The 11694-nt window shown below is 40.6% G+C and overlaps 1 pseudogene; it reads right to left on the bottom strand.

Moving 5' to 3' along the window:
* Positions 1–288: 288 nt before the first annotated feature.
* On the bottom strand, positions 289–425 carry LOC103750276 (annotated as a pseudogene).
* Between the last annotated feature and the right edge of the window lie 11269 nt (positions 426–11694).

The raw sequence follows: 11694 nt of genomic DNA, 5'->3' as shown, positions 1-11694 counted from the left end.
TATATATATATATATATATATATATAATTACAAAGCTACTTTCAATACTTTGGGGTACGCCCCACAGGAATAAAAAACACTGGGAAGAGGTAACCCTTTTACCCCAGGAGTGGTCCAGGGGGCGAGAAGCTACCTGAGGTGAAGGAAGCACAAAAGGGGCCTGTTACAGACTCAGGGCAAAGAGAATGCCATTGGTGCTGGGACCAGTGAGTGCTACAGGAAGAAACTCGAGCATGGTGGGACTGGCTCCAGGCATATGGGCAAAGAGCAAGAGGGTTGGACACAAAGCTACTTGGGCTCCTCCTTCTTCTCCTTTGCCTTTTTCTGTTTCTGCTCCATGATCTCGGAGTCCCTCTGCCTGCGGGTGGCAGCAGAAAGTCCGTCATCTGGCGCTTTCCCTTAACCGAGTCACTCTGCTTTTTCATATTCTTCAGGTGGATGAGCTCACACTGGTTGCAAAGGCCTTGGCTCCGACCTACCTCTGTTGCATCCCCTTGTTCTGGTGTTCAATTTGTATAAATATTAAGAAAAGAAATAAAAGCTTAAAAGGTCGGTGAAAGAATATAAAATAGAAATAATAGAAATATTTATTAAAAAGCAAAAAGATTTATATATGAAAATTTAAATGGCTAAATATTTCAAAATTAGGGAAATAATGAGAACATTTGAACAAGTTTATTAAAGATCTGAGCAGGTTTATAGAGATACAGAGTTGTTCTTATAATAATTACAGTTACAGCCAAGATTTTCAGTCTATTCCTCTGGCCTGTACTGCATATCCAGTTACAGTCTTAGATTAAATGAATATAGACAAGTATTGGGGTTACCTATGGCTACTCAAAGATGTCCTTTATGTTTCTCTGTATTATGCAAGGGTTACTTTAGGCACTTCTTTTTGCTCATAATAAGAAAATTTGACTCAAGAGAAGCTAGGTTCTACCTCCCTGAACCAGATGGGATAGTTCAGACGGAAACAGTTTTGGTGAGCTTGGTCTGGATCCTGATCAGCTTACTTCCTGTCTATAGGTATGTGATATGACCCTCGTCCTTTCTTCTGAAAAACTGCAAATCAGGGTATGGGGGACTGGAAAGAAAGGAAACTGCTTCTATTTGTAGTAGAACAGCCTTCATTTGAGACAGACCTAAGAAAATTGTTTTAAATCCCTTTCCTGGGCTATGCCTACTTAATCTATGATGTTAAATCTCTTCTAGTCAGAGTTTATTCAAGAATGTTTGGGTTTTTATTCAAGCTTTATCTACATATTACACAGTAATTAAAGTACCAGACTGGTGTAACTAACCTTCTTGGATGTTTAATAGCCATACTTGAAGACCTGTACTAATCTGATTCAAGAGACTTAAAGGAATAATTTTATTACTTGCCCTCCAAGGTCGACTAAGTTCCAGGAGAATATGGGGCATCTCAAATGTCCTGTAACTGTGATGAGTCACCTGTCCTCCTGTTCAGGGAGACCTCATTAGAGGGAATTAAACCAGTGTCCAGTCTATAAAGAGAAGGGTCGACACAAAGGAAAATTTCCTCCATGCTTCTAAGCAAAGATATGGTTGAGCAGGACCTCCTGACTTAACCTCTCATAGATGGAACTGGTAAAAGGAAAGTCAAGGAGCCAAAGGCCAAGTGACACCTGAGGACCAGATCCTCAGCTGACCTTTACAGTAAAACAAACTTTCAATTAATTTGGACCAACTGTATGGTCTTAAATATCCTCAAAGGAAAGTATAATTAACATGTTTCTTTTAGAGTCTGAAAAATTGTACTTCCTAGACATAAGGCTTAAAAGTTCATATGGGAAAATTTTCTCCTTGATAATGAAAATACTATGCAGATATAAGACTTTAGAGCTTGGCCTAGTTCAATACTGCAGTGCCTACCTACAACCAAAGAGGACAAACCCATTATTGTTCTTAGCTAAAAATTAAATAATGACTAAATTTCTTCTTTCTCCCTATCCAGAAGGCATTTGGGAGGGAACTCACACTGATTCTAGCCACTCCAAAAGCTATCAAAGTCTCTAAAAAGCAGATCCTGAGTCCGACCTTGACAGCCAAAAGAAAAATAAGGAGTAACCCAATAAACAGATATTTTTGTAAGCCCTCATCCAGAAATTCTAATGCACTTTGAGTTGAACATTTAAAAATTTACCCCATTCTGAGTTCTCATGGTTCCCTGCCTATAACTCGTGCCTAACTACTTTTGCCTTTACTTTTCCTTCACATCTCCCAGGCACCAGTCAAGGACTTTCTTTTTTCTCTATAGGTATATTTCTGGGGTCTTTTAGATCAGCCCACTGAAGAGGTACCCCAATTGCCACAGTCTGCACCCGTATTTAACATGGACAAAGCCAGAATGACCAGAGCCCCAATTCCCTATTGGCAGTTTGGTTTACCTCTTCAGAGGGAGGAGAAACGAGAATATAAGGTAGAAATTAGCTGGGCCATTTTAAAGACCCCAAGAGAAAAATGACCAGTTTCTTCTGAGAGCTGGAAATTCCCTTTAATCTGCCCTCAAACTTGCCCTTCTCTGAGACTAAGGATGTCAAAACCATCCTAAAAAGGAGGTATGTGTGCCTATCTGGGAGAAAAATGCTGTTTTAGGCAAATTAATCCAGCATAGTTAGAGAAAATGCAAGGCAGCTACTAGAGAAAATAAAGGCCGGAAAAAAGAAAAATATATCTTTCTGGAAAGGTAGTTGGAATACTTGGGGCCCCTGACTAGCCCCACTAACAGGACCAATAGTCATGGTTCTATTAGCTCTCCTGTTAGGGCCTTGTATAATAAATATGCTCACCTGTTTTACCAAAAGCTGAATAGAGACAGTCAGACTCCAGTTGATTTCCCAAGACTATCAAACACTTTGTCTAGAATAAACATAAGGGATTATAAAGAGGAAGGAATGTAATAGAAAATAAAGGCATCAAATAGTTGCTAAAAACTCTTGCAATGTGATGGTAATGAGACCCTTTGGATGGTTGCTAAGAAACATGAATGGTTGCTAAGAACTTTGGACCCAGAAAGGTCTCAAGATGAGATAAGAAATAAGAATGGGGAAGGTAAACAGGAATCTTCCCCTGCTCCCTGCATTTTCCCGGGATTGAGGTCTTTGTTTTGTTTTGGTTTTTTTCTTGGTCTTTTTGAGACAGGGTCTCCCTGTAGCCCCAGCTGTCCTGTAGACCAGGCTGGCCTTGAACTCACAGAGATCTGCCTGCCTCTGCTGGGATTAAAGGTGTGCACCACCATGCCCGGCAAGGCCTTTGTTTTTTGAACTGCCACATTCTTGTAACCTTTTCAACCATATGTTACCTGTACACCACTTAATTATCGTATATGTGCTATTTGCCTTTTGTTTGCATTCTTCACATAGGAATTGATTATAAATGTCCCCAAAAACATGGGCTAGGGGATGGCATTACATCACAGAGTGACCTGAATGTCAGCACACTGTTGTTAATTAAACTGACTCTCCCTCACCTGACTTTGACTGCTGGTCTCCTGATTTTTCTGTAACAAAAGCAGTGTTAGTGAAACATTCCACAGTGGACTAAAGGTGATATAGGTAGGTTGCTTGCACCAGGCATCAAGAAGCAGATACATTTGGGGGAGCAGAGTCAAGATTTACTACTGGATCAGAAGCATGCATGAGGGGAACAAAAGAAGAATGACAGGTGGTGCCCACATTTATTCTGAGCAACTGGAGGGATAAAGTCATTGTGGGGGTTTGAATGAGAAATGTCCCCCATAATCTCAAGTATTTGAACATTTTATCTCCAGTTGGTGGCAGTTTGAGAGGTCATGGAATCTTTAGGAGGTGTAGCTTGCTGGAGGAAGTGTGTCATTGGGAGTGGGCTTTGAGAGTTCACAGCCTCACCCCACTTCCAGTTTTCTCTCTCTGCTTTATGTTTGTGTTTCCCAACATGCTCGTCATGTCGCCATGCCTGTTACTTGCAGCTAAGCCTCCCTTCCATGATAGATTCTTATCCCTTTGGAACCACAAGCCTAAAAAAACTCTTCTTTCAATAAGTCCCCCTCCCACTTTTTTTTGAGGCAGGGTCTCCCTGTAGCCCTGCTGGCCTGGAACTCACTGTGTAGAAAGGCTGACCTCATTCTCACCAAGATCCACCTGTTTCTGCCTCCCAAGTGCCTGTTTCTATAAATTCCTTTTGGTCATGGTATTGTATCACAGCAACAGGAAAGCATTACAGTAACTTATCAGAATGAGCAAACTGGGAGAGGAAATGAGATTTGAAGAATAGAGAGGTTTGGGGTTTTGATACATCTAATTTACATATTTTAGTTTTTAAAGTCCTTTTCAAAACTGCCATTTTTGTTTGCTACATAATCCAGGAAGCACAGTACTGAAACTAGGGAAACTATCAAGGAAGGTCTCCATACCTAATTGTGAAACCCCATCTTTTTTCCTTCCTCCAGTTCTGAGAAAGCCAGTAACAAAGATTTGTCCATTCCTTGACCCACAATCCTTGCTCCAAACATTCTTTGGTGAAATTGACAAGTATAAGAGGTAATTCCTGCAGATACCAGCAGTTAGCGATTTGCCACAAGAATGAGGCCACAATCATTCCAAAGCAATTCCTTACAAATTAGCAAGCTCTGCCCCACACGCTTCCAATCATACTGGTAATTCTATGAACTCTACATGAATGGACAGTCAAAAATCACCAAACTTAGTCAAAGCTCAATGCTCTTCCCTGCAAAGACAAAAGCAAGGGGATCACAGCCACTCACTATTCTGAGAATTCAGTCAAGAACTGTTTGGGGACTGGAAAGATGGCTATGCACATAAAGGTGCTTGTCACCAAGCCTGATGACCTGTGTTTGATCCCTGGCCTCACATGGTGGAAGGAAAAAAACAACTGCAATTTGTCCTCTGACCTCTATACACATGTCAGGGCACACACATGCCTACTCCTTCACATACATATATACAATAAATAAATTTGAATGTATTTAAAAATTAAGAATTGGTCTATATTTGTCTCTGACACAGTCTTTCGAAGACAATTAGGACTTCAGACAAGATCCAAATGGTTTGAGTAACAACTGTAAAGGGAATGACATGTCAGGGAAGGTGCACCCATGAAATCCTAACAATAAGGGTTCCTAAACAAGACCTGCATAGTGACAATACCAGATGACATGTGAACGTAGATGGGGGAAATTTCACAAGGCCCCACCTCTAAATGACAAGCTACAGGCAATCAGTGAGTACCAAGAAAGGGAGAATCATTTTCTCCAGGGACGAGCTCCCTGATAGGTTATCCAATCCCAAGTGTTCGGCCCTAAACACATGTACATATGAGCAACACTAATGCAGTCTAGGGGCTTTTTATGTGTGTGTGCACGAGTGTATGTAGGTATGTATGTATGTATGTAACTATGATAATTGAAGATGAGGTCATGAAATTGGAAGGGAATGTAGGGGGAGATGGGAGAGAGGGAGGAGTAGAAATGATGCCAATACAGAACTCGTGTATAAAAATCTCAAAAAATAGAAAAAAAATTTTAAAAAGAATAAGCACTCACTGAAGAAGAAGAAGAAGAAGAAGAAGAAGAAGAAGAAGAAGAAGAAGAAGAAGAAGAAGAAGAAGAAGAAGAAGAGAAGGAGGAGGAGGAGGTGGAGGAGAAAGGAGAAGAAGAAGAAGAAGAAGAAGAAGGAGAAGCACTAAAATCGACTCAAACAAATTAAATCTGTGGAAAGAAAATCAGAACAAATGGGAGACAGCCAAAGGGGATGACTAAGTACTGTTCTAATAACAATTTTTTTAGACTTTTTGTCATTAAGCTTAAGTATACTTACTCTCAGTCAAGCTCAATTTGAGCATTATAGTCCACAATGTTTCACCCACCAGTGAGACCCATTTAATCACTTGGCATCTATGTGAATAACAAAGGAGGTCACTGGAGGTCATAGCTGCCAATGGCCTATTGTAATAATGAGATAATCTTTTCTAATTAGGAACAGAATTGCTTCTTTCTGCTCTACTGACTCACATAAACAGAACCAGGGTTGTGGGTGGAAAAAGAAATGACAAACGGTGTAGATTATTAAAGAAAACGCCCCACCCAGAAAGAGTGTTGATAGTGTTGATGAACCCCAAGTTGAATTTATCTGTGTGATTTTCTTAGCCAACACTGTGTGTGTGTGTGTTTCCTGAGGGAACATTTAAGGGAAAATGAAATAGCCTTGGCTCAAAAAATTTAACAAACTCTTCCTATTAAAAATGAGATGGGGTGGTGCTGGAGAGATGGCTCAGTGGTTAAGAGCACTGGCTGCTCTTGCAGAGGACCCAGGTTTGATTCCCAGCATCCACATGATGGCTAACAACCATCCGAAACTCCAGTTCCAGGGGATCCAACACCCTCTTCTGATGTTTATGCACATTGCAAGACACAGATATATTTAATATACATGCAGACAATACACTCGTACACATAAAATAAAAATAATAAATAAAATATTTTATAAAAATGAGATGGGACTAGGACTTTGGCTAGGAAGAGAAGCGGTATATGGGAATTGTGCACTGCTCAAATCTTCTCCAAACCTAAAATTGCTTTAAAGCATAGTGTGTTAATGTTAAAAATTGTTTAATGAAATAATCTTATTTGGATACTTCCAGTCTTATACATCTACCAAGATTTTATGACAATTTTAGTTTTTTTTCATTGCATTATGTTTCCTAAGAAAAATATAAAAACAGCACAGGAGAGTAAAACTACAGTGAAAGAAGTTTTACAATTCAAGCAGTACAGGTCTTATTCTTTAGAAAATTGTGGTTTTTCTTTTTTTTTTTCCACCCAATTCTACAATATACAAAACAATTCTAGTTTATCTTATTCAATAAAATTCCTAAAGTGGGGGGTGAAGAGATGGCTCAGTGGTTAAAAACATTTGCTGCTCTTGCAGTAGATCCGGGTTTGAGTCCCAGCGTTGCAGCTAACAACTGTCTGTAACTCCAGTTCCAGGGGAATCTGATGCTCTCATCTGACCTCCTGGGGTTTTGCATGACATGGTGCACCTAGCTATATGCAGCAATACACCCATGCACATAAAATTAAAATAGTATAAAAATTCTAAAGTGTAAACTAGTTATGACAAACAGATCATAATTTAAATCTATTCATCATTTTCAAGAAAATGTAAAGTTACATTTATGTAGCTTTCTCTTATAAAAAAAACTATAATAAAAACTGATGAAATAATAATAAAATTTAACTGAGTATTAGTGATTTTTCAAGTCTTGGTAAAGTAGTTCACCTTCTTGAAACCTAATTTGATACAAGGAAAGCTACTTGCACACCTAGAAAGACTGTGGAAAACATTACACGACTCAAGAACTACTTCTTCATATAATTTCAACAGCACAAAATCAAAAACTAAACTGAGGAGATCCTAAGACTGCTAGTATTTCGTATGACTGGTGAAGGCAGAACCACAACTTCGGAAGGTAGATAGGGTGTAAGGGAGGTGGTGCTGTAGGGTAGAAGACACTCATGTCTGCGTGTCAACAGGGTGGAGGAACAGGTACCAACAGAACTGGACAGACAGAACTGGACTTAATACTTGCTCTGCATGCTTACTCTCTCAGTCTTCCATACCAGAATATCCATAACAATAATTTTGGTTTAAAAAAAATCAAAACAATTGCAGACAAACTTTAATAATGATCTTTGAGGAATAGAACTCAAAAAAATAGCTCAAAATATCGATTTTATTAAGATGTCTAAGAAATATTGAAATATTAAATTCAATTCTTTATTTCCTGTGATGATTCATCTTGTCAGCTTGATGGGATATAGACTTGCCATAGAAAAAAACTTCTGGCATATCTGGGAGAGAGTTTTTAAATTGGGTTAGCCGAGATGAGAAGACTCACCCTGCATGTAGGCAGCACTTTTCCAGGGGCTGTGGTCCTGGACTAAGTCAAAAGGAGAAAGCAAGCTGAGCACCAGAATCCATCACTCTCTGCTACTTGACTGAGGATGCAATGTGACCAGCTGCCTTTTGTGCCTACCGCCATACTTTCTCCACCGCCATCAACTGTATACCCTATAACTGTAAGCCAAATCAACCCTTTCTCCTTTAAGTTGCTTTTTGTCAGGTATTTGGTTACAGCAATGAGAAAAGTAATTAATGCAGCCTGTTACTATATCCACACTATTGCATGACCCTACTGTGGGAGTGCAGTTTTCTTTTCCTTAACTTGGGCTCATGAAAATAAAGGGACTTGTAAGTAAAGGTTTGAAATGAATAATCAGGCCCGGACTCTGCTCTTCAGCCTTTTCTGCCAAGAGGACAAGGGAGATAAGAAATCCAAGGCACCCACCTGGACCCTACCTACAGCTTGGAGTAAAGCGTAGCTAGGTCCAGCCTAGAGCATTATGAAACACAATAGACACAAAGATGAATGAACAAGCAACTAATGCTTACTGTTATAAGCCACTGGGCTTTGCAGCTGTTCACTATAGAGCATTATTGTTGCAATAGTACACTAACACAATATCCATGGATACCAATCTTTCCCAATTCAAAGAATTTCACCTTCTTTTTGCAAAAATTTCAAAGACAAAACTTTGGCTACGAAGCTCAGATAAATGCTATGAGGTAGGTTATTAAAAATGATTCCTGCATGGTGGGTATAATGGTGCCTGCCTTTAAGGCCAGCACACAGAAGGCAGAGGCAGGTGAATCTCTGTGAGTTCCTGACTAGCCAGGACTACACAGTGTGACTCTGACTCAAACAAACAAAAACAACAGACAGCAGTATGTGTTATGAATACATGTGTAGATTTATATATGCAGTGCATATACTTATCCTCCTCTGATAGGTTTTTTAGATTCTCACTAAAAGAGATATCATGCTGGAAAGATGGCTTAGCAGTTAAGAGCACTGGCTAATCTTGCAGAGGACCTGTGTTTAAACCCTAGCACCCACGTGGTGGCTAACAACTGTGACTCCAGTTCCAGAGGACCAACACCATCTTCTGACCTCCATGGGCATTGCACAACATTGGTGTACTTATGTATATACAGGCATAACATTCATATACTTAAATTAAAAATAAATTAATAAAAATAAAAAAGAGATAGTATCTGTTTCTTCTTTTAGGTCCTTAATAATATGTACAGAATTTGTCTAACAAAGAGTAAGCCCCTAATTATTTATTTTGGTTGACAATTTAAAATTATGATTATAAGCCATGATACTTTCTCTTAATGTGGTTATTCAGTCTATAGGTTACTGAGATGCCTTGCACTTTTCAAAATTCCAAGGGATTTTGATATATAGTAAAAAAAATATTTTTTGGCTAATGAAAGACAAGTGTATTAGTCACTTTTCTATTGCTGTGATAGAAACACTGACCAAAGCCACTTATAAAGGGAAGAGTTTATTTGAGCTTATGGTTCCAGGGGAATTACAGTCCATCATGGTGGGAAGGCATGGTGGCTGGAGGTGGCGAGAGCAGGAGCTGAAGCTAAGTTCTCACATCTTCAAGCAGGCACAGGAAGCAAGAGAGCAACTTGAGATCTGGCAAGGTTTAAGAACTCTCTAAGCTTGTCCCTGAGACATGATTCCTCCAGCATAGTCACACCTTTAAGACCTCCCAAAACAGTGCCACCAACTGGGGACAAAATGTCTAACTACTTGGAGCTTATGGGGGACATTTTCATTCAAACCATCACAAGTTAAGCACTTAATGTGGCACTGAAAGTAAAAGATCCTGAAAAACACACTAAAGACCAAATTGTATGGGGGAAGTTCTTTTCATCCAGAATTTCTGTCAGAACATCTCAAAGCACTGTATTCTGTGTGGCCCTATTTATTCAATCCCCACTTCTTTTGTAGCAATCAGCATGCCAGGCAGGTGACCTGTAGTAGTCACAACCACAAAAGTCCAAATTTTTAATCCCCCAAATTGCCTTGGTTCAATCCAGAATCCTTTTTCATGTTAAATACTCAGGAATATTTTTAAAAATGACATATCTTGAGTCAAGTGTGGTGACTCACACCTGTAATCTCAATACTGGAGGAACACTACAAGCTTCAGGCCAGCTAGAGTCACACAGGGAGACCTTGTCTCAAACAAAACAAAACTTCAAAACCAAACAATAACATTCAACAACAAATAAGAGGCAAACAACGTGTATCTTGACATAATCAGGAACTGGCTATTTTGACAAAAGCATATTTCATGTCAGAATTTAAAGATATTTGTATAAGGAGCCCTTTTTTAAAAAGTCTGTACATCACAATAACAGGAGAAACTGCCTGTTTCCTGGGTCTCTGCAATTTTCAAGAATATCTTTCTTACCTGGGCATGGTGGTGCACATCTTTAATTCCAGCACTTGAGAGACAGAGGCAGGCATATCTCTGTGAGACCGAGGCCAGCCTGGTCTACATTTGTGAATTCCAGGCCAACTATTTAAAAAAGTAAATCTTTTAAAAAAGATTTATGACAACCCCCTGGCCTCTCTCCTGGGTAAGTCCATTGTGCCCTCCACGCCTTGACTCCCCCAGCCTCATTCACTCTCCCATCTCCCCTGCCTGTCTCTCTTACTAGCCTGGGTACTGTCTGATTCCTTGCCTTGGCACCGCAGACACCAGGGGAACCACCACTGCTTCCTGATCCTTTGCATCCAGACCAACCCAGTTCCTTCTCCCGGTCCTCAGGAGCCCTCTGGGCCTGGTCTGCCCTCATGTCCCTCTGCTTCCCTGGGCAGCACAACTGGCTAGCCTCTTTCCTGGACACTGGGCTGACCTCTAGGCCCAGAACCACCACTGCTTCTGGATCCCTTGCATCCAGACGAACCCAGTTCCTTCTCATGGTCCCCAGGAGCCCTCTGGGCCTGGTCTCACCCTAACCTCTCTCTGCTTCCCTGGGCCTGCACAACCCGCTGGCCTCTCCCCTGGAGAAGTCCATCACACCTTCCATGCCTTGACTCCCCCAGCCTCATTCAGTCTCCCATCTCCCTGGCCCTCTCTCCTTCTAGCCTGGGTACTGTCCCATTCCTTGTCTTGGCACCCTAGACACCAGGGGAACCACTTCTTCATGATGCTTTGCATCCAGACCAACCCAGTTCCTCCCTGCAGTCCCCAGGAGCCCTTGGGGCCTCTTCCTGCCCCCATCGCATTTTGCATCTCTGGGTGGCACAGTCACCAGCTGCCGGAGACCAGCATCTTTCCTGGGCCTTGCTTCCAGGCCAGTCCAACCCCAAAATTCCTGAGGAAAACATACTTCCTGGAGGAATCCAGAACTTAGGAGAAAGTCTGAGAGCATCTGATCCTCATCTGACTTTGGCCTCTGTGGGAACTCCTAAAAACAAAAGCAGACGGGCCACTCCAATGTAAAATCAAAAGAGAGAACAGGAAGCTTAGATGAACCAGATTTTCATGCCCCAAAAGTAAACCACAAAGGTACATAACGTTTACAAAAAGAAGCATACCTAAACTTGAAGGATTGAATCTCATACAAGAAACAGCAAATACAAAAGAAATTCACATGTCAAAATCACAAATAAAAAATAATACATGAAAAGCCAAAATAACATATCCCCACCAAATATCAATAGTCTTCTAGAGGAGTACAATGAGAACCCCTAGAGATAGTGCAAGGACATGGAACTCAAAAGAACAATTATAAACATGATAAAAGA

This window comes from Nannospalax galili, unplaced genomic scaffold, assembly GCF_000622305.1.
Source record: "Nannospalax galili isolate Female #2095 unplaced genomic scaffold, S.galili_v1.0 scaffold45, whole genome shotgun sequence".
NCBI classification, from domain to species: domain Eukaryota; kingdom Metazoa; phylum Chordata; class Mammalia; order Rodentia; family Spalacidae; genus Nannospalax; species Nannospalax galili.
The sequence above is the reverse complement of the archived record's forward strand: the minus strand, read 5'-3'. Positions and strand labels throughout refer to the sequence as shown.